We start from the raw sequence: 23,107 nt of genomic DNA, 5'->3' as shown, positions 1-23,107 counted from the left end.
ACAAGTTCTACTTTGACCAGCTTGAACATGTTTGATCTTAAATCGATTCATTTTCCGAACCTTCAACATTGTAGTGGAATTAAAAACATGTTAAAATACATTTTTATTACTTAAAAATATTATTTAATCGTATTTCAAAGATTTTTATTTTAAAAAAAATAAAATATACTAATTTTAACGAGAGCAGCGAATGTAAACGACAAATAGCACACCTGAATCTCAGACTGCAAGCCTAAGAAGTGAATGGAAAATCTGGAATGCAAACAGCAGTGGTTAATGTAAACTGTACATTTTGAATGGCAAATTCAAGTCAGGATCTATTGAAGAGTGCACCATGCAAACGTTCGTGGCCATTGAACAGTGAAATTTTATTGAATTTTTAACCTGTTGAAAAACCGTGAGCATCATTATTTGGTAAGATGCAGACACCGGTGTAGTAGCACAGTATACACAATGGTTATAGTAATTTGTGCCACACCATATATCTTGAACAAAATCACAGCTGTCAAGAACCATCACAATCATTCGTTCAGTGCTGGCTCCTACTGTCGGGAACCACCACCATTTTCTTTCTCCCTGTTGTAGTCTGCTGCTTGACATCTTGGACATAACTTCTCTTGGTGCCATGGTGGGTTGGCCAAGGTTGCCTAGCTAGTAATTCGGCCCTGCACTCTAATGCACAACTCCCACATGTACTGAACATCAGGTACTGGCTAGGTGTTTTCTAAACTCTCAGTTCTTTCCAATCTATCCATGTTTATCATGGGGCATTACTCCCATGATGCATTCTAATCAGCCTCCCTGTGTCACTCACCGGACTGTGAGTGCCATTTCTCCTGTGTTCAGGAACCGTGGCCGTTCGCCATCCTGAGGATCTGTGCATGTGCAGCCCTTACGTTTCGAAACCTTCAGTACCTGTTGCTTTTAATTAATTGGATGATCAGGCAACCCTCCCTATTTAAACCACCTGTGATCATTACCTAGTTGCCTGATCTTGGAGTCTCATTCCCCATGAGCCTCTGAAGGTGTTCCTGTGTTTCCTCGTGTATTCAGCTCCAGCTGATTCCTGTCTACTACGATTGTGGTTTCCAGACCACTTCAACTCTCCTGTGTTCATCGTGTATGCACTCAGCTGATTCCTATCTGCTACTGCTGTCGGATCTCAGACCGTCTCAACTCTCCTGTGTTCATCGTGTCTGCACTCAGCTGATTCCTATCTGCTACTGCTGCCGGATTCCAGACCGCCTCAACTCTCCTGTGTTCAGCGTGTCTGCTCTCCGCTGCCTCCGTTACTACTGCCGGGTTCCAGACCGTCTCAACTCTCCTGTGTTCATCGTGTCAGCTCTCCACTGATTCCTATCTGCTACTGCTGCCGGATTCCAGACAGTCTCTACTCTCCTGTGTTCAGCGTGTCTCCCCTCCGCTACTACTGCTGGATTCCAGACCGCCTCTACTCTCCTGTGTTCAGCGTGTCTCCCCTCCGCTGCCTCCGCTACTACTGCCGGATACCAGACAGCCTCAACTCTCCCGTGTTCATCATGTTTCCAGTTTTACTTACTACTGCTTCCTGAGTATTGCTCCTTTGATTACCGGTTACCTTTCGTGCGCTGCACCAACCTGATTACCGCTTCCATCCTCCAGTGGTCTCTCCTCCTGCCGGCGTTCAGCCGTTCAGGTATCCCTGCACTGCTCCTTGACAGCCTACTCTCCTGACCCGCGGTATGCATACTTTCCATTGACTTTGCTATTGTGTTGCATATCCGTCTGGACTGTGTTGTGTTCATCCCCGGAGTCTTCCATCTACTGAAGCTATTGTTACTATTGACTTTGTTTCCTATTACCTGGATCTCTATAGTGACTTTGCATACTTCATGCAGCGCTTGTCAGTTATTATTGTATTGTGGTTATCATCGTGGGATCAAGTTCCGTGTGCCGCCCGTGTATCCTCTGTATTCCATTCATCTCCTCGTGCCCCTCCTCACATATATATAGCAGTGGTACAACTTGCTGAACGCAGACCACTGACTCCTGTTTCCCATTGGCACCAGTTTCAAGTATCCTCTCACATAAGCAGTGGTACAACTTGTTATACGCAGACCACTGACTTTCACTACCTCCTCTCTACTCCTGGACATTCCTCCTCACTATAGCAGTGGTACAACTTGCTGTACGCAGACCACTGACTCTCCTCACGTTTACTTGTCCATCTGGTTCCTCGTGTTCATACATCTAAGTCATTACCAGTTGCTGCTAGTCATAGACTTTCATTGAGCATTCTCTCACCATCTGCTGATTCTCCTGTTCCGTTGTCACCCTGCTACCAGAGGACCATAGTACCAGCTATATTACTCTGGTAAGAACATCATCTGGTGATATCCTGGGCAAAGACTCCTAGTGCCCGTGACACCCTGATTGCACAGCACTGCAGAATACCTCCCTATATAAATAAGGGATAATAATAGTGATTGTAAAGGGTGATTATGATTTTTGAACAAGAGGTTATGTTTAACTAAACGGGGAATTCATTAAGCTGTCAGTCAAGTGTCTCACTGACATTCCGGAGACACATCGGGGAGGAGATTTCTTACCGGAATTGGCGATGTGCAAGGCGCGATGGTTCGTGCCGCACATCGCCTGTAATTGAATCACCTCCATGGTATTCTTTCTTCAATAAAACATAGTCGTATGTTTTAAAACACATCAGAAGAAAGTCAATCGTACTCATAAATAAGATGTAGTTTCCAAATAAAAAGGCTCAGAGATATTTTTCCAGATAAGTTTGAATGTCTTTATTTAGTCTTTGACAGTTCTGTAACTACTCAAAAACTATTGAATATTACGTAAACCCAAATCTCACAATCAGCTGTCTAAAGGACATGGCTTAAATTAAAACAATTGATCATTTCCAAAGGGGACATTACTCCAGTATAAGAGTAAAAAAAAATGTAATTTATTCTTTCTCCCGCAAAGAAATCAGCTTAAGTGTAATGAAATGTTATTTCAGCAAATTAATGCACAAAGGAGCCAGTTCAGTGTAAATAGTCTTGTATTGTATATTGTTCCGAGAGGATTGACTTTCAAATTAGCCTGCTTTTCAAAACAGTGCAAGTCAAAAATATAGTCAAAATGTAAATGTAGAGTAAATGGTTCTATAATAAATGCTTCATTCAACATTTATTTTCCCTCAAATCATCTTTTAAAGCCCTTTCATGGTAATATCTGGAAGATGTGACATTAAAAAGAGATTGCTTTGACATGGCTGAGGGGCTCCAGTATGAACAAATGAGAACGGGCTTAATAAAACATTCAAAAGACCTATTTCAGAAGAATTATGTCTTGCTTTGAAACTTGTCCAAGGTTAGAGTGCATTTAAACTTGTTGGCATACATGCAAATGAACAGCTAGGAATTCATTGTGCAGAATTTAAGCTGGATAAAAGCTACAATTGCTAAAACCAAGAGAAACATCTAAAGAGAGTAAAAAAAAACAACTTTTATTAAGCAAGCATTCTACCTGCTGCTTTGTTGATCTAATTTTGCTCATGCTGAATACTAATGATCAGATTTTACATTATAAATCCAACATGAAGAACATTGTCGGATGTTTACGGAAACAGATGCAATGAAAGGATATGGTATTACCCATAAAACCATCAGATTCATGTTCCCAGCATAGTTTAGAAAATAAAAGCAAATATGACAGGTTGCTATGGGCAACGTCACATGTCCCTTATAAATATTGTGGCAAGAGCCCGCTACTGCAGAAGCACACGCAAACAACTTCTTCCATTTTATGGTTCTTTATTGTCAGGATGGTAAATATTTTGACACCGTATACTTGCACAGCAATCATGGAGACCCTAAACGCTAGCTATACATAGACCAGCTCTCTCTCAGGACCAGCCAGCTATCCCAGCGTTGGTCTCCCTGAACAAGTGATACAAACAAGCTTTTATACCTGATACTCGTCACCCAGCCTTAGCTTGATGGACAGGTGACACACCCACCTTCTCTTTAAAAGGAAACGACCATCACTGCCTCTGTTTGCACCAACAGACAGACACACCCTGTCTGTTTGCAGAGAGGAAGGATTTCAAATCATGTAAGTTTAATCAAATTTAAACTATTGCTTTTCATACATAAGTCTTCACTCTAGGTGCATTACTGCACAAATGTTTTCCTCTACTTCCCTGCTTTCTCTGCATATTGCCAGCTAAATGCCTCCTTTTGTTACAATATATATATATATATATATATATATATATATATATATACACAAACACACACGCATGTATTTTAACTTTCCACGTTTTGTTGAAATATGGAATCATGATGGATTTATTTTAAGCTTATTCCCACTACTTAATATAAACTACTTAATAATGTGTCAAAATATGTAATTCAACAGTTTGTCCAAATTAATTATGGACGAAATTCTGAAAAAATTATTGCATTACTATTTCAACTGTCAACTCTAAAGGAGCTACAGTCTTCCATGACAGGGCTGGAAGTAAATGTGCATGGGAGAACAATACTACGCATGCTTCATAAATCTGGGTTGTTTGGCCGATTACAATTTGCCCATGTGGAAGACATGACCATGTGGAGGAATATTGTATGGTCTGATGAGACCAAAATTGAACTTTTCAGTCTCAATGCTATACGCTATTCTTGTTGCCATCCTAACACTGCTCATCACATTGAAATCATTACCTCTACAGTGAAGCATATTGTTGGCAGCATCAGGTTATGGGCATGCTTCTCTGCAGCAGGGACTCAAAGCTCATAACAATTGAGGAGAAAATGAACAAACTAAAGTACAGAGAAATTCTGGAGGAAAACCTACTGCAGTCTACGTGAGCGCTTGGACTTGGAAGAAGAATCATCTTTCTTTTTTTTTGTTTCTTAAAGATTTGTTTATTAAAGGAAATTAGCATAAGAGATGGGTGATATACCAACAACATGCATATATCAGCGGTGGTTACAAAATCAACATAGAAATACCAAGCTGCAGCATATGAAGATGTGGCAAAAACAATTAAAGACACCATAGTTTTTCAAGGGGTTTGATACAAGAGAAAAGAGAAGAGAAAGTGAACAAAAGGAGAGAAACGAAGAAAGAAGAGAAGGTAAAATGAGAGCAAAAAGGGGGAAAAATTTATTTAAATTCGGGATTTCAAGGCCACCACACCGACAGGATCTCTGAAGGACCCGTAATCCTACTTGTGGTCGTTTGCCAACCCAGATAAATTTAGAAGTAATATATTGGAATTGATATAACAACCGTGGGGGGGGGATGGTCATTTTAACTGCATTGATACAACCTATCCAGGAGATATTTTGGCGAGACCATAGTTGAGGGTCAGATTTCACTTGGGAGAGGGCGTGAGGGAAAAAGAAGAATCTTCTTTCAACATGACAATTAATCAAAACTTACAGCAAAAGCCACAGTGGAGTGACTTACCACCAAAAAGGTTAATGTCATGAGGTGAACTAGTGAAAGCCCGGTTCTCAAACCAATTGAGCATCTGTGGCCCTTTATATAAAATTGCAGTCCACCAACAATCATCATTCAACCTGATGGATCGTGAACAATTTTGTCTAGATGTGTTAACACTTGCCCAAATAAACTCAGAGATATAGTTCCTTCCAAGATAGCTCAAGCAAGTATTAGATTTTGGGGATACATACTAATGTAATTACTCTTTTTTCATAATTAATTTGGACAAATGTTTTGGCACATAATCGAGTACATAGTGTTGATTATTGGGAATGCATTTCAACTAAATCCATCATGGTTCCATTTGTAACACAGCAAAATGTGAAAAAGTCCAAGGGGGTTGAATTCCTTCTATAGCCACTGTAAATAGATATAATTGAGTTCTATGGGATAAAGGGAGCAAGAAGAACACAACAGTTGCAAGGTAACAAATACCTTTGTAGACAGAGGGCTATTTGAAGAGATCATGGAACCCTTCAAGATATGTGTTTACAGATTTGGGTCCTGATTATAGACATGCTTCATTGATTAAATCACTGGCCCCCACACACGCTGTATTAAATCACTGGCCCCCACACACACTGCATTAAGTCACTGGCCCCCACACACACACTGCATGAAGTCACTGGCCCCCACACACACTGCATTAAGTCACTGGCCCCCACACACACACTGCATGAAGTCACTGGCCCCCACACACACTGCATTAAGTCACTGGCCCCCACACACACACTGCATGAAGTCACTGGCCCCCACACACACTGCATTAAGTCACTGGCCCCCACACACACACTGCATGAAGTCACTGGCCCCCACACACACTGCATTAAGTCACTGGCCCCCACACACACACTGCATGAAGTCACTGGCCCCCACACACACTGCATTAAGTCACTGGCCCCCACACACACACTGCATTAAGTCACTGGCCCCCACACACACACTGCATGAAGTCACTGGCCCCCACACACACTGCATTAAGTCACTGGCCCCCACACACACACTGCATGAAGTCACTGGCCCCCACACACACACACACACTCATATATGCTGATCACACACTCTGCATTGACATGACATAACATAAAACAAACATAACATAACACATACTAATAACACTTACGGTACCTTCTTCTGCTGTCACTCTCCTCTGTCCCCCTTCTGTCACTCTCATCTGTCACTCTCTCCCTTTGCCCCCTCTGCCGCGCCCCAGCCATAAAAAAAAAACAGAAACACTTACCAATCCGCGCGGCGCCGGGACCCAGCATCCTCCTCTCTCACGCAGCCTGTCACTGATAACAGGCTGCGTGAGAGAGGAGGATGCTGGGTCCCGGCGCCGCGCGGATTGGTAAGTGTTTCTGTTTGTTTTTTTTTTATGGCTGGCCCGCGGCACCCCTGAGACCCCTGAGTTTGCCACCCGGCGTATAAGACGACCCCCCCACTTGGAGGCATGTTTTTCAGGTCAAAAAAGTCGTCTTATACGCCGACAAATATGGTAGAATGTCTGCGCATGCGCAGAAGCACCGGCATGGGTTGCAAGGCAATGAAGGGTGCTGGACTCAACTTTTATCGGAGAACCTGAGCAAGACAAGCAAAGGTAGAAGAATGGTACTTCTATGGCTTATAAACATTGCGTAAACAAGGATGCTGCGTAATGTAAGTTAAAATAGTCAATTTATAGGAAAATGACAGTAAAGTAAAACACTAGATTAGACAAACCTCTCCCAGAAGATGAGCATAATTTGGCAATAGGGCTTACACTAGCATTATCCTCTTAGAGTTGCACAATATGATTTCCCTTTTTTTGTTTGTTTTTTTAAAACTGTTTAGCCTGTCCATGGATTACAAGATACAAGGGAACAAACACCACATCTCACCATTGGACCTAGGTGCTACACTATGGTTTGTCTACTTCCTTCTTTTTTATGTTCTCCTACCGGGAGGATGACACCATATATCACTACTGATCATTGATTAATTGATTTACACCTTTATAAACATTACACACAATCTATGCTTTCTCTTTTCTGTATGGTTCATATTGTCACTGGGGACCATAGTACATGAGACTAACATCACGGAAGGACTCTGGAGAACCTGCTTTTCCTCTTGGCTCTACTACAAGCTGCACCAATTTCAAATTAATAAGGTGTGATCATAAGGTGGAAGCAGGTTGGAGTGCTCAGTGACAGTTTAAACTTACCTGCCAATTATCCCGCTGTCGGGGCAAACGTGCAGGTCAGCACATTTGTCCTGACTTGTGGGAAGTTGGTGAGTGGGTGCGCAGTGAATCAGGAGCAGCAATTCAACTGTGTTCAGTAGTGGTATGTTTTAACTGTATCGACCACATGTATTTTCTGGAGTACCCAGAAGTGGTGGAGTGTTTTCAAAAAACAGGGTCATGGGCATGCGCCTTGACATGCGAGTGACATAGTAAATCATACTTACTGTCTCCTCCAGGTCAGATAACAAAATTGCTCTTAGATGATTTAGTTCCCTAATGAAGAAGTACTACTAAAAATAAAGAAAAAACTAAACTAAATATTTCTTACTTTTAAATACTATATTTTTGAACAAAGAGTGACAGACTGGAAAACTGATAAATAATACTCACAGCCTGATGCTAATTTCTGCTAATTGTTGTTGTATTGTTTTATGTTTAGGAGAATCAACTATTTATAAAAATGAATGCAACTGAGACCCCATCATTCCTTCAACAGAGCTCCTAATTACAATAATTTGCTGCTAAATATACCTCATTTGCATTTAATGACGCTTGAAACTGTAGTCCCTTAATTATCAAAGCCCTTTGTGTTGTGATTCAGCTGCAAGTATGTGCCAGAAAAGACTTGGAAGACTTTCAAAGAAAGAGCAGAACATTTTGCTTTGACTAGCAAATAAAAAATATCTACATTCCCTTGATGTGGAATTAATAGTTGTAAACCAGATGTAAATTAACGTGTGTTTCTAGCATGCAGGACAGAGAAATAATAATGTAGATTTTAATATTTATAACAAATTGGGAAGGAGTGCGGAGACATACATCTTGGATGGTCTATATCAAAGTCTCACAGCTGGAAAAACTATGTGAATCAAGGCTTGGAAAAAATTTCAGAGCGAGATTTTCTATAATATATTTGGTCTCAGTTTATTTAACTTCAACCAGCCTTGACTTGCAGAACCATCAACTTTCATGAAAGAACACAACTATTAGGTTCAGTTCTATATAGTAGTCCCGTAGGGGAGAATATTTATTACAGATCCTGAACATAGACTTAGGATCTATTTTGAATCTTATAGTTTCACTTTTCTTGCTAATTTTGTGCAAAATCTGCTAATTGTTGCTTTTCTAATTCCTCTACAGAGAGCTATGCAAAGTTTGTGCTGCTCTAGGCACTGTTAGTGATAAATTAGTAAGTTGGTGATTGTGAGCCCCATATATTCATGACTCTCTCTTCAACACCCTCTTCTCAATTTATTTTACTAGTAAACGAGGTAGATAGTAAAAACCAAGTTGCAAAAGAACTAAAAAAAACCAAACAGAATTAAAAATAAAGTGTCAGCGAAGTAATCATAAATTCAATTCTAAACTGCTCCATAAGCTGCTCTGTACATGATTCTAAGTTGATAAATAGTGAGCGTTTCCCAAAAACTAAACAGCTCTGGCTCACATATTTTTGATGTGGTAATGTGCAAAATGCAGCAAAATCCCTACGGCCACCTGAATTTTCAATGGTACCTAGGGTTAATTTATCAGCAGACGCAATCTATGAAAAGCTAACCCTCACAGATGGAATGATTAATAAGCTTTCCCCATCAATGACTCTGCCATGTCTGCCATGCCATGTTACGCTCCAGTTACGTAACATTGCATGTATTCGGCCCTTCCTCTCCCAGGATGCCGCCAAATCTCTCATTATCTCCCGCTTGGATTACTGCAACCTTCTCCTTATTGGCCTCCCCCATTCTCATCTCGCTCCTCTTCTATATGTACTCAATGCAGCTGCTAGGCTCATCTTCCTTTCTCGCTGCTCCACTTCTGTCTCCTCTCTCTACCAAGCCCTACACTGGCTCCCCTTCCCATACAGAATCCTTTTCAAGCTCCTCACACTCACATACAAGGCCCTCGCCAACTCCACTGCTCCCTTCATCTCCAACCTCATCTCTATTCACACTCCATCCCGCTCACTGCGATCGGGCAATGATCGTCGCCTCTCTTTTCCTCTGATTACCTCTTCTTACGCAGATATTAAAGACTTCTCCCTTGCTGCTTCCTCCATTGGAACAAGCTCCTTTGCTTCATCAGAACATCCCCCAATCTGTCCAGTTTCAAATGGGCATTAAAACCCACCTTTTCTTAAAAGCCTTTCAGTCATCCACTTAGCTACCCACCTTGTCGGCTACCTCTCCCTCTCATCCCTTCTTTCCCCTTCCATGACTCTGTCTCCATTTCACCCTTGTGTCTTTCAATCTGTCTGCCCCTGCCTTTAGATTGTATGCTTCTTTGAGTAGGGTCATCTCTCCTCCTGTTTCCACCACTTTTAACTTTGCTCTCCAGCTATTCAGCCCACCTCTTCTTGGACCTTCTGCCGTCTGACTCCTCTCGCTTTTCTCTGCACATCTCAGTGGCTCTTAACCTGTTATATGCGCTCACCTTCTTGGGCTCAGGTTACTAGCTTGTGCTGAGTATTCCTCATCCTTTCAGTCTTCCTCTCCAGCTATGCTATGAGTTTCTGGAGTTATAATGTTAATTGTACTATGCTGTTTCACCTTGTACTGTACTATTGTTTGTTCTTGTATGGCACTACGGACACTTTGAGGCGCACTATAAATAAAAATAAATAATAATAATAATTTACATGGGGAAACCTATATAGCAAGTATCACAATGATATGGCTGCTGCAGTATTTGTTCTGTTATCGCCATCTCATGATATTAGAATTTATTTTTCATTTGTTTACATTATTGGGGCTCAAAGGCCAGGTCTGGCCTTTCAGTTTCAATGTGCATGAGCAAGTTTGCTGTTTGGCTCTCCCATGGGCAAATCTACGCAGACTGGAGCAGTGAAGTAGTGCATTAACCATTTCCTTCTCCAGGCCAGTATCACCAGAACAGCTTAGTATCACTCAGAGGTTTATATTTTTATTGTATTTGAATTAAATGCAGATCCAGCTTGGATATAATTTACTTGTGTTTCCTACAGATTCTCCGGTTTCCTCCCACATGCCAAAAAGATACTGGTAGGTCAATTTGCTGCTAACTAGGCCACCACTGGGGATAATACTGCTAAAGCTGGCGGTAACCCTACGGGTGATGAAATTTGTAGGTTTTCGATGGAGATAAGCTCATTCCAAAAACATCTCTCAGGATAGCGTCAACAGAAGAAAATTAAAAAACTGCTTTTATCTTTGGATAATGCATTTTGTTTTCAATGGTCATTATTGTTTTACATTTTTTAAGATTTATTTTATTCTGTTTTTTTCTACAATTAATATTTTATTTTTATTAAGAGGAACTGAAAGCCCAATTCTGAGCTTTCAGTACCACCGTGCGTGCATGAACTGGCTAGCCAGCTAACAAATGCGCACATCCCCTCTTATTGTTTTGGCGAATGGGTAAGGTGACTCTTAGTGCTCAGGGCTAAAATCACTTATGGAGCTGAGTTTTCTCTGGCAATATTTTATTGATAAACTGCAGCGCTACTTTATAAAAATGTGTGCAATTGATCAGTATGGTGCTCCACTAAGTGTGCAGCCTGTTACATGTGAAGATAATCCAATTCCCTCTAAAACAATAAATATAAAAGCAAATAAAGACGAACACTTGGCGCTCACTCTAAAGCACACAAGATGATGATAGTATTCTCTCAAAACATTTCATAATAAAATTCTTCCCAACAATGCTTTACTTAATGGGATTCTTCTTTTGCACAGAATGATCTGTCAATCTAAAATACAAACTCATACAACAAAGGAAATAATAGTGTAGTATGTCTCTATGATGGAATACAGAGTTCCCAAAAGTCAAATAGTCCCAAGAACTTTTCTTTCCACCGTGGAGATGCAGGTTAGAAACACTTATATTCCTTGTGCTTTTCACATATGATGCTCCCCAAAGGGCCTATGCTTACAATAACTCCAAAGGTATTTAGCGTTTCAATAAAACCTTCCCATCACTTCTTCCCTCTAAGTCAGCTGAAGACTCCACAGTTCATGAAATGAGGGAGAAGAAAAATATCTAGTGCATCATCATTTATTAAGCATTCGTCACATGAAAAATGCTCCAATGAATAAAACATAAAAAGACATAAAAAACATATCTAAAACATGAAATGATAAGCCTCATACCAGACTCCTCTGAAAGAATCGCACCCAAAATGTCATGCGCCTTCCGCACTGCCACTTGGTGCAGGAGACGGATGCCTGCACCTTATCAGCAACCACGTCCTGTTGCCTAGCAGCGGGACGCTATCTCTGCTCACCTGTCTGCAGCCAGCATGTCTGACTGCAAAAATCTCCCTAAGCCAATCAGGAGGCACATTAGGGTATATAAAGCAGCCTCTGACACATGTCTAGTGCCAGAGTATTGGTTCACTCCTGCTCCAGCGTTTCCTGAACTTCTGATCCAGTGTGTTATTCGGTTCTGACTCGGCTTCCTGTGACTACTCTCCTGTGTTTCGTTTTTGGTACCTCGCTGCCCGGCTGGTTTGACTATTTGGTTTGACCTAATTTCTCTCTGGATCCTCCCTCTGTACTGCACCGCTCGGTTGGCTCTGACCTGGATTGCCTGACTACGCCTGTCTACTACTGTCGCTACACCGGTGACAGGGCCCTCTTAACAATATTTTGGGCCCCCGAGCAAAGCAGTGCACTGGGGCCCATATATATATATATATATATATATATATATATATATATATATATATAAAAAAAGTGACTATATATATATATGGACACGTCGGAGGCAGCACAAAAAAAAACCCCTTAAAAAAAACCTGAAGAAAATACTTACCTTGCGGTCAGCTGGCGATCCGGCTTCCTCCATGGTCTCCTCCTCCGTGCTGCGCTCCGCAATGGATGTCGGGTGGGCGTGATGATGTCACGCCCGACATGCACTGTGAGCGCCGCACAGAGGAGGAGACCATGGAGGAAGCCGGATCGCCAGCTGACTGCAAGGTAAGTATTTTCTTCAGGTTTTTTTTTGTGCTGCCTCCAACAGGCCCCCCTGGGCTGCAGGGCCCCCGGGTACCTGCCCATTGTGCCCAATGGGAAAGACGGCCCTGACCGGTGACTGTCTTGGAGAACCGCGACCTGCGTACCCTGTGCAACTAAGCCCAAACCCCCTTGCGGGGGTCCCTGTTGCATAGCGGGGGTACGTTAGACTCCGGGTCTCCCTGTTCAGTTGCGCCAATAACGGTTAGCGGCCATCTCTGCAATTCCGTGACACAAAATAGTCAGGATCAGATACAAAGGTAGTCAGGCTCCCGCCCAAATAACCAACGCGTTTTGACTCGATAACGTGAGTCTTTCTCAAATTGCGGAGATAGGTGATTTCTATCGCTGCTATATTTATAAATAGACCCCTCAGACTATAAGCTCCAATAGAGCAGGGACTGATGTGAATGATTAAACATTCTGCATAATATGTTGCATTATAAATAGATTAGTTGCTCACATTCAATCTTGGGAAAACCTCTTTTACCAGGTACATCCTGCTGCCATCCAGTCCCCCAGCCACATTGCATTAAATGTTGTGAAGTGGCTGAGGTTTTGCCTATTTAATATAGTGTGTTGGATTGGCTCACCCTGCCCTGAAATAACCATCCTCCAATCGTGAGAGAAGCACTGGTGACATCAAAATAATATGCAGTGTTTCATAACACATGCATACCTGCCTACTTCCCAGAGTGAAAGATTCGGACAACTATTTCTGGTGATGCCAAGCTCCTTTCTAGGTAGTTGTGCCCTTGTGCTTGCCATATGTAAATAGATATGCTACTTTGCTGCATTAAAATGCCTGTCGATACTATGCAGGCAAGCAGCAGGCAATTGGAAGAATTACAGTACATGTGCATTTAATCTGTGGCCAGTTTTCCTTTTACTCTGTATGTAGCATGTTGCATGATAAAAGTATAATATAATATAAATCAATACAGCAGAATATGATATACATCAATGAAGTGATCATTCCAAACATAAAACATCATATCACTTTTTAAACATTTCCAAATTAAACAAAAATGAGAGGTGAAGAGAATAAAGAAAGTAGGGGAATATAAGGGAGCAGTTTTTATTCATTTGCTGTACTTCTCTGAAAAGTCATAACTCGTCTGAAAAATCATAATGTTCTCAATATATATATATATATATATATATATATATATATATATATATATATATATATATATATATATACACACACACATATATATATATATATACACATATATATATATATATATATATATATATATATATATATATATATATATGTGTGTATGTATATGTTTTTTTAAATTATGTCCATTTGAGGGAGACATGGAGGTAAAATAGAGGAATTGACACATTAATTGCAAGGACTTTGCATGTGTCTTTCATTTTAAATGGGTGTAAATAATATAGTACATAAAATGTTTCTGATACTTTTGTACATAGGTCCCTAGATAGCCTGATGATGAAATGCAGTAAAAGGTCGTATACCATATAACTTGATCTGTTTTTATCCTGGGAAAACAACTGTATCGCACCAGAACAATCCTATTATTTCAAGGTGGTGGAATATATAGTCAATAATATTTATTACATCATATCTCCATCCCCTAGAATTGGTGCACCCACACAATTTTCTAAATATGGGAATCAACAGAGCAGGTTTGTGTTTAAGGGCACTCAAAGGATATCAGAATTAAATTAAAAAATAAAAACACAATTTTATTGGTATGCTTTAAAAATAATATCACAAAAATATCATAATAATTAGAACAGTGAAATATTAAAACATGTATGTGGAAAAATTGACCTAAATCGGCAATAACTATTAAGATCAGCAGAAAATCTGCCTGAACGCGCCGTCCTTTAATTAAATAAAAGTAATAAATTATAGGTGCTTTATAGTTATTGTTACCTAAATCGTACATTTATTAAATAATAAAAGTATTAGTGTATCTTAATAAATGTAACATTTGAAAGGGAAGGAGCTTTATATAGAGCATAGAACATGTTTATGTGTCGCATTAAATAGATACATTATACCATGGACATTTTATTGACCAGAGCTGCTGTTATTATTATTACTATTTTTATAAACATGTATTTATACAGTAACATCATACTTGCCAACTTTGGAGATCACCCCTCTGGGAGATCGCCAAAGGTGGCGGTGTCTTGGGGGCGTGGCCACAATAATCACATCATTAGTCCACGCCCCCTATTATACAATACCAAGTTCAGCCTATTATAGCAGGGGACAGGGAGCAGAATCCAGGAGGTTGCCTGCTCTCTCAGGAGTCTGGGAGAGTTCCCAAAAATTCGGGAGTCTCCCAGACATTCCGGGAGAGTAGGCAACTATAAGTAACATCCTACTCTGCAGATCTTTACAATTGCTATCAGAAATTATAAGGCGCCTCCTTTCATCTCTCCCCCCAGGTTTTAATTTCCTCTACCCAATATTTGGCTCCTCCTCTAGCTCCACCTCCTCAATCTGTTACTAAAATGTCAGTGCAATACTAACAGGTTACTAGTGCAGCACACATGATAAATATGATAAATATGAATGAAATTTATGAACTCCCCATGCAAATTCAAAACACTGAAATATGATAGAAGTTTTAGCTTTACAATGTAAATATAAAAAGTATAGCTTACAAGTTAAAGTGGTAATGCTGTAATTGATGGCTAAGTTGAGCAATGAACAGGTGAACTGAGCACTCTCCTTCCCCTGGATTTGATTTCCTGGGCTACACACACCCATTCCTCTATACCACAATAACACCCTTTCACCCAGCGACCTGCAATGGAAACAAAAGATAAAATTAGAGAAAATCCAAAATTTCAGTTGCAAGGTGTAGACATTTGGTTTGTTTGGCCTAATACCTCTAACATTTAACCCCCCTGCCATGTGAAATTGTTCACTTGCCTTTTAAAACAGAGAGAAGCAGAGCAAGCAAAGCTTAAATAGGTCTCTGGTTTTGGATGATTTGTACACATTCTTGTATGGATGCATGGAAATAATGCTAAACATGTGAAATATGGTAGGGCGGGACTTCCTACTCTACTATAGATATGTCCATGTGTTTTTGAAGTTGTAAATGACTCGTTTTAATTTTTTATAGTGCGTCTGCAAATACCTCTAAAAAAGACAGGGGTTAAGACCAATTTTTTTTTACAACATCTGATTCAGATTACACTATCCAAATAATGATTGTAAATCTTCTATGGTTGTTATCGCAATGAAACAGCAAAGAATACACATGTGGCAAACATTAGCTTTGTCTTATTTTTTTTCTATTTTAAAATAACAGACTGATTAAAATGGGGCTGCTTTGAAAGAAAATGCAAAGTAAAAAGAACCAGGAAAAGAAAATCCACAAAGTTTTTAACTGCAAAAGAAATTAATCTACTTTGCTCTGTAAATTTCATAAGTTTTGTGTTGGTAAAATTATTGCTTTAGCCAGTACACTGAATACTACCAAGAAATAAGAGTGTCTGTTTCGTTGCATTACTGGGTGTAACAAATTTTTTACATTGTTTCACAGAAGATTCACCCAATTCAGTGGCGCACGCAGGGGGGGTTTCTGAGTCTCCAGGAACCCCCCCCCCTGTGCTAACTAAGTGGCCACCATAACGGCACTGTCCTATACAACAGCCGCGGCGCTGTCAAAGAAGCGTCCGCGGCGGTGCTGTATTGCATACAGCACCACCATGGATGCTTCTTTGACAGCGCCGCGGCTGCTGTATAGGACAGCGCTGCCGAAACGGAGCTGCTGCGCATGCGCAGGCGCATGCGCGGCAGCTCTCTCTCGTGTGTTGGGTTTTTTTGGGGGGGGAGGGGTCAGGGGGGAACCCCCCCCCCTGATAATCCTGCGTGCGCCCCTGCAATTCTGCATTTGGGGCAGCATGGTGGCCTAGTGGTTAGCACTATGTTCATGAGTTTGATTCCCGGCCATGACCTTATCTGTGTGGAGTTTGTATGTTCTCCCTGTGTTTGCGTGGGTTTCCTCTGGGTTCTCCGGTTTCCGCCCACACTCCTAAAACATACTAGTAGGTTAATTGGCTGCTAACAAATTGCCCCTAAACTGTGTGTATGTATGTTAGGGAATTTAGACTGTAAACTCCAATGGGGCAGGGATTGATGTGAGTTCTCTGTACAGCACCGCAGAATTATTGGCGCTATATAAATAGCTGATAATGATTTGGTTGTGGCAATTCACACCTTTTTCCAGCAGACTTCATTTTTGTTTCTTTTGGAATTCAAACAACACCAAATTGCAAAGTGATTTGAAACTGTTATAATCTATTCCCGGACTATACATTTTGAGGAATAAAGATTTTACAAATAAGTGCAAAACTCACATATTTTATTGCTAGAACTTTACACTTTTGTTATACAGCCACAAAATTTGATTTGGATGAATTTCTGCCGCTTTCTTCTAACTGAATGTTTTCACCCTGTCCCAAATTTCACCTTGTCTCTTCACACACAAATATGGCAGCTTTGTGAACATTCACAGAGTTCAGCTGGACAAAGACCAAACAATAGGCTTAATTAGGAAAGGGCATCATTTGTGCCTAGAAAGCATGGCCACAATATGATGGCTTTATTTAATATTTAAATTAGGAAAAGCAAAATTAACTCAGTTGTTTTGGAAGTGTGACTTTCACGTCCTTTGATGTGCAGAACTTTATCAAAGCGCAACCAGACATGATTTTTACAGTTCGCCCCAATTCATGTTAAAATGATTTCTAAATGGAAGTGCTGTGGACACCTACATCTGTATGCAAGTATTGGTACCTGTGATCAATTTGCATGTTACACTGAAACTCTAGATGCACAGACTTAAACAGGACATACTTATACACATTTAGATGCACAGTTACTATATGTGTGCTGCATTTAACAGATTTATAAAATGGAACAGTGAATGTGGCATGTGCAAAAGTGTTACATTTCTATTTATGAAAACATTCTATTTAACAAAAGTCGTGTAGAACTTGGAAATTAAGCATATAGGGGCATATTCAATTGTCAGCGTAAACGCCGAAAATCTCAAACTCATCGCAATATTAGAGTTACTACGGTAATAGTATGCGTAAAAACCGTTAATAAGGTAATTTTCTCGCTGGATTTCAGCTCGCAACTCTCTGAGCCGCGAGCTGAAATGCAGCTACATATTACCGTATTAACGGTAATAGTTTTTCCGCGGCGCGGAAAACTAACAATCGAATATGCCCCATAGAATGTTTCACATGTATATAAGAGTTGTTGGAAAATGATTGACCAGAAATTTTTATCTGAGAACACTTCCTATATTATCTTCCTTACTTTCAATGCGCAGTCATTTATAATATTACAGCAGGCACATTACCCACCAATATGCATGTCAACAGTTTATATACAGTATATCATAGCAAGATTGCAGACATGCAGCTAATGCCAGCGAGATGCCTGCATGTGTGTAAGTGACAAAAGTCCAATCAGACTTACTACTACTCTTTAACATTTTAAGCTTGCTATGAGAACATCACTCTTCAGGGACATTTATCAAAGTTCCTTAGTACACGAATATAATATCCCTTAGCTTAGCAAGTAACCCAATCCTACAGTTGTGGTACAAGAGTGACACTGCAGTCTCTTGCCCATGCTATATGGTAATACCAATATGTGTTTCTCAGTGTACTTCTGTGTCCACATAGAAACCACCTGGGTAATCAGTCCATAGATCACTCTAATGCATGACAAGTTCTCTTTGTAATAAGTACATGGCTGGTTCACTGCAAAAAAGAAGCAATTAATCCTTAAGTTTCATTTCCTCATCTCATTTAGATTGTAAGCTGCAGCGAGCAGGACCCTCTTGCCTTCTGTTTCACTGTCTTTTACTTTATTGTTAACCATATATATCTGATATAGCACTATACAAATAAAGGATAATAATATGATATTACAAGTGTAATCAATAATAAAAATGATGCCATAAGTATGATTGTTTAAATTACTTCAGAGCTAAGCTGTGGCTGAAACAGATGGCACAAAACGTCTTAGTGTGTAGTTGCATGCTGCTGTCTATGGGGTAGATTTAATAAAGTGCAGTTTGCTTAAACCCATCGCTTTTTCGATGTTTTTTTTGGTGTCTTCAAAACAGTTGATTTTACAAAAGGCCCAACTGCTGGTAATATGACTGAAATCCACAGTATAATAATTGAACAAAACACCACTTTACAAATCGCCCTCCAGATTTTTAACATGATTAAAATACAAACAGTCACATTTATTAAGCTGCTGTTTTCCTAACTGCTGTGAAACCCACCAGCAAAACAGCCAAAACAAAGGAGGGGGCTGTGAGGGGCGAGATTGTTCAAACTGCATGCTGGTCAGAACCTAAGCAGAGGCACCACTGACTTCACAGAGACATACAAATAGAAATGCGTACTTCAGATTATATTAAATCCACCAATTGCAAGTTTTGCCATTCCGATGGGAGACTTGGAATAACTTGGAACAATTTGCTCTCCTTGGATCTAAGAGCAAAGCAAATACCATCACTTTCCAACAAATCTAGTGATCTTTGCATTCTGCAATGTATATATACGCCAATCCCTCCTTGTGTTAGCCATCATTTTGTTTTAGGGTAAGGGTGAGAGAGGGTTCAGAGCCTGAAGTGCTCCGAAGTGCTCTGAGTGTGTGCTACTGCGATAGTTTTAATAATTAAATGATAATATTAATATTAATAAATAGCAATACAAGTAAGGATATAATGATTTGTAGCTAGTTTGTAACTAAGAAAAATGATACATGCTTATATAGTACTTAAAAGGTCAAGTTGGGCCAAGTCAATAAAGGAAAAGAATTTAAAATAAATTTGTTGTAGTCTAAGAAAAGTACTCAGAGGGGTGAATTCAATTGGCCACGTTATGGGTAAAATTAACGTGGCCTGCACATTATTACCATTATTACAGCAATAATGCGCTTAATTACCGTTATTACGGTAGTTTCAACACCGGCTTTTTCTCAGGGAGTTGCGAGCAGGAAGCGGCGTTAAAACTACTGTAATAACGGTAATAGTTTTAATGTTGCGCAAATTCGGGGGGAATTGAATCCCCCCCCCCCCCCAGAGAGTGAATAACATTTTATCAAGTCAAGAAGGCTTACATTTTAACAACCAAATTGTGCATTCACCTAGTGCATTGTGAAGAAAATACCCAACATCCCATATTCCACCTGCAGTTGCAAGGATACTCTAATTGTTTTAGTACTGATTCTGCTACTACTACCCTCCACCTGCCCCTTTCTCTCCTTTCCCTTCACACATATTATCTCCATTTGCTCCCTCGCCACATTCTAAAGAACTCCCTCCTCTTTCTTAATCAGTCTCTTCCTCTGTCTTCCCTCCACTCCTATTATTTCTTTTTACTTCCCTAATAATCTTGAATGTTAGCTTTCACATGTTTGGTCCTCTCTATCGCCTATAACCTCATCCTCTTTGTAAAGTTTCCTTTGTTTTAGTTGTGTTAGGTAGTCGCTTTGTCTGTTGTCCCTTGTAATGCTTTTTAAGAATTCTATTGTTTCTCTTTCTCATTACTTATCTTTATTTTGTTCTGTTTGTTTTCTGTTGATTATGTGGATTCTGTAGCGCCATATAAAATAATGACGCAGATACTAGAATGCCCAGTGCAAAAGCAAGTGTCCACTAAGGACATGAAATTTCTGTAACCTGATGTTGTTACATTTAGGATACACTCAGTCTAGATTTGTGCACAACCTAGCAAGGTGCAGAGTCTAACAGCCCCCTGGTTTTCACCAAGAACCACCGCAAGGTGGGATGGAATTAGCTGCTAGGGAACTGCAGGCCACGGCCCCTGGTAGACCCCTAGATATGAGCGGAATAGGTGAAACTGACAATACAATAGGAGTAGAAGTAGGGTACCTTGAGGGTGCTATGGTATCCACTGGAGGACAGTAGAGGATTATCTGAACCAAGCAAGCGGAGAGCTGGATACAATCCGGTTAGGTGCACTGAGCAGATGACAACGGCACTCTGGGGTAGACAGTGAGTAGTCTGATATACAAGCCGTTTCGATACACAGGTTAGATAACAGCGGTACTCAGAATTAGACAGGAGAGAGGTCTGGTATACAAGCCGAGTCGGTACACAAGTCAAATGGCAGCGGTACTCTGGATTAGGAAGGAGAGAGGTCTGGTATACAAGCCGAATCGGTACACAAGTCAGATGGCTGCGATACTCCGGTTTAGACAGTGGAGACACCACAGGAGCAGCTATTCAGGAAGCCCAAGGCAGAGACACCAGAACAAACAGCCACAGAGGGCTTCGGAAACACAACGACTTGGTCAGGAAAATTAACCTGTTGATCTGACACAGGAATGATGTCAGATCCTTCTTTTATTTCAGATTCACTGCCACGAGTTCACATGATGTTTTCCGATGGGGAGTCACATGAGCTCCTCGCCATGAACCCGGAAGTGCGGCTGACAGCGCTAGAACGAGGACAGGTAAGCGCTCTTACAGATGTATCATCTTTGATCCCTAAATCAACGTCTGTCACCTCAAAATAAAAAAGGAAGCACATTGACACTGAAGAAGAACCAATTGGGGATGCACATAATCCTGAGGAGAGCCCAAGGGTGTCCATGTGTTGTATGTCTGAGATTTCAACATCTGAGAGTTATATTTGGTGATGATCTTGTTGACCTTAGCGCTAGCACATAGAGGAAGATGCCCACTCTGTTCCTTAACCTGAATCCATAATCCAAAATGTGCAATCGTTTATGTGCCCAAATAAACCAAGCACATCTTCTTGTACTGTTAGGAAATGCAAGGTTTTGTCCACCTGTATTCTTTATTAAACTCCAGTCCTATCTACCACTTCTCAGACACTTTGCATCATTTGTGTCCAATACCATGTCATTTTACTAGAAGGAAATGTATCTTTTATTGAACTGCCATGCTGTCTGGTCTGTTCTGCCACTTGGTTTAATTTGCATCTAATGCAATCTCCTTGTGATAGTAAGAAATGTCTTATTAAATTGCCATCTGACATCCTATCTGAGTTTCTCTGCCACTCTGTTTCATTTGCCATCCAATGCCATCTCCTAGTAGCAGAAAGACATAACATTGTCTTGAAGCTAGAATTTTGGACTATGGACAAAAAAATAAAAATACCAGGTCTATGTATGCAATGAAGAAAACAAGTTTATTTTGCAATGTAGGAACAAAAAATAGTTTAAAAATTCATGTTTTAACAAGATTTGTAATCAATTTTCATCAAATTTGCATTTTTACATGAAATCCAAAACGAGCCTCACAAAAAACAAAACATGAGACTGGTTTTGCCAAAACCAAAATCAAAGAACCGAAACATGACAATGGCTTTGAAAACAAAACCAATATACAAATAAAGTCTCATGGATCAACGTGTAATTGGTAAACAGATCATTATGTCTATGAAAACTTGTAAAACTGTAGGGACTGTGACTATGCAGTAGGTGCACAGCACAGATTATAACAACTACAAATTTACAATAAGTATGCTTGCTGGGCTACTTATTACATGTTGAGCTACTTATACGGTAGTTACTGTTCAACTTATATAAAAATACTGTAACTTTGATAGTGTTCTAAATAAGGAACATGAAAATTATGTGGTGCTCACCCATGTTAGTGTCCCATTTCGTCATGACTGTCCTCTTTTTTTCCTACTCAAAATGCACACTCCAGAGGAACTCAAATTAATAAGAGAAGTGGGAATAAGTTGCTAAATAGTTGTCAGTGATCCCTACATTCCAGGGACAGTCCCATGTTTTAGAGGTGTGTTCCGAGAACTTCCACTGCACAAACCTTCCTCTTTTCCAGTCCCTAAAATTAAATTCTTACCATCAACTGTTGTTCACTGGACTTTATGAATTAATATTTATTGAAAGGGAGCATTCAAAATGCAAAAAAGTATTGAGGAAACATTATAAGATCAGAATTGTAGTGCTCCAAACTACACCGAGACAGTGGTTCAACAGATGGCTCTGCAGCAAAGTGTCCTTGGCCACCACCATTGCTTTAACTATTTTGCCTTATTTGGGACCTATAAAAAAGTGAGGGCTACTTGTTTCAATATTATTGGAGTACTATACCAGACTGACAAAAAAAACAAAGAAAAGAACGCCCCCCTGAAAAAATCGCCCCCTCACGCAAAATCCGCCCAAAAAGGATAAGTCGACCTCTAGGCTCTTTTCTATCAACAAATTCTATGTTTTTATTTTTCTCTGTGTTTCTTCATGACAGTGAGAATTTAGCAACATTTTTAAAACTGTTCAACAGAATATTTGCCTCATCTGTGTTTGACTGTGGAATGTCTCACATTTCTCCAGCAGAATTTGCACTTA

The sequence above is a fragment of the Mixophyes fleayi genome, chromosome 10 (assembly GCF_038048845.1).
Source record: "Mixophyes fleayi isolate aMixFle1 chromosome 10, aMixFle1.hap1, whole genome shotgun sequence".
Classification (NCBI taxonomy): domain Eukaryota; kingdom Metazoa; phylum Chordata; class Amphibia; order Anura; family Limnodynastidae; genus Mixophyes; species Mixophyes fleayi.
This window is presented reverse-complemented; position numbering follows the sequence as displayed.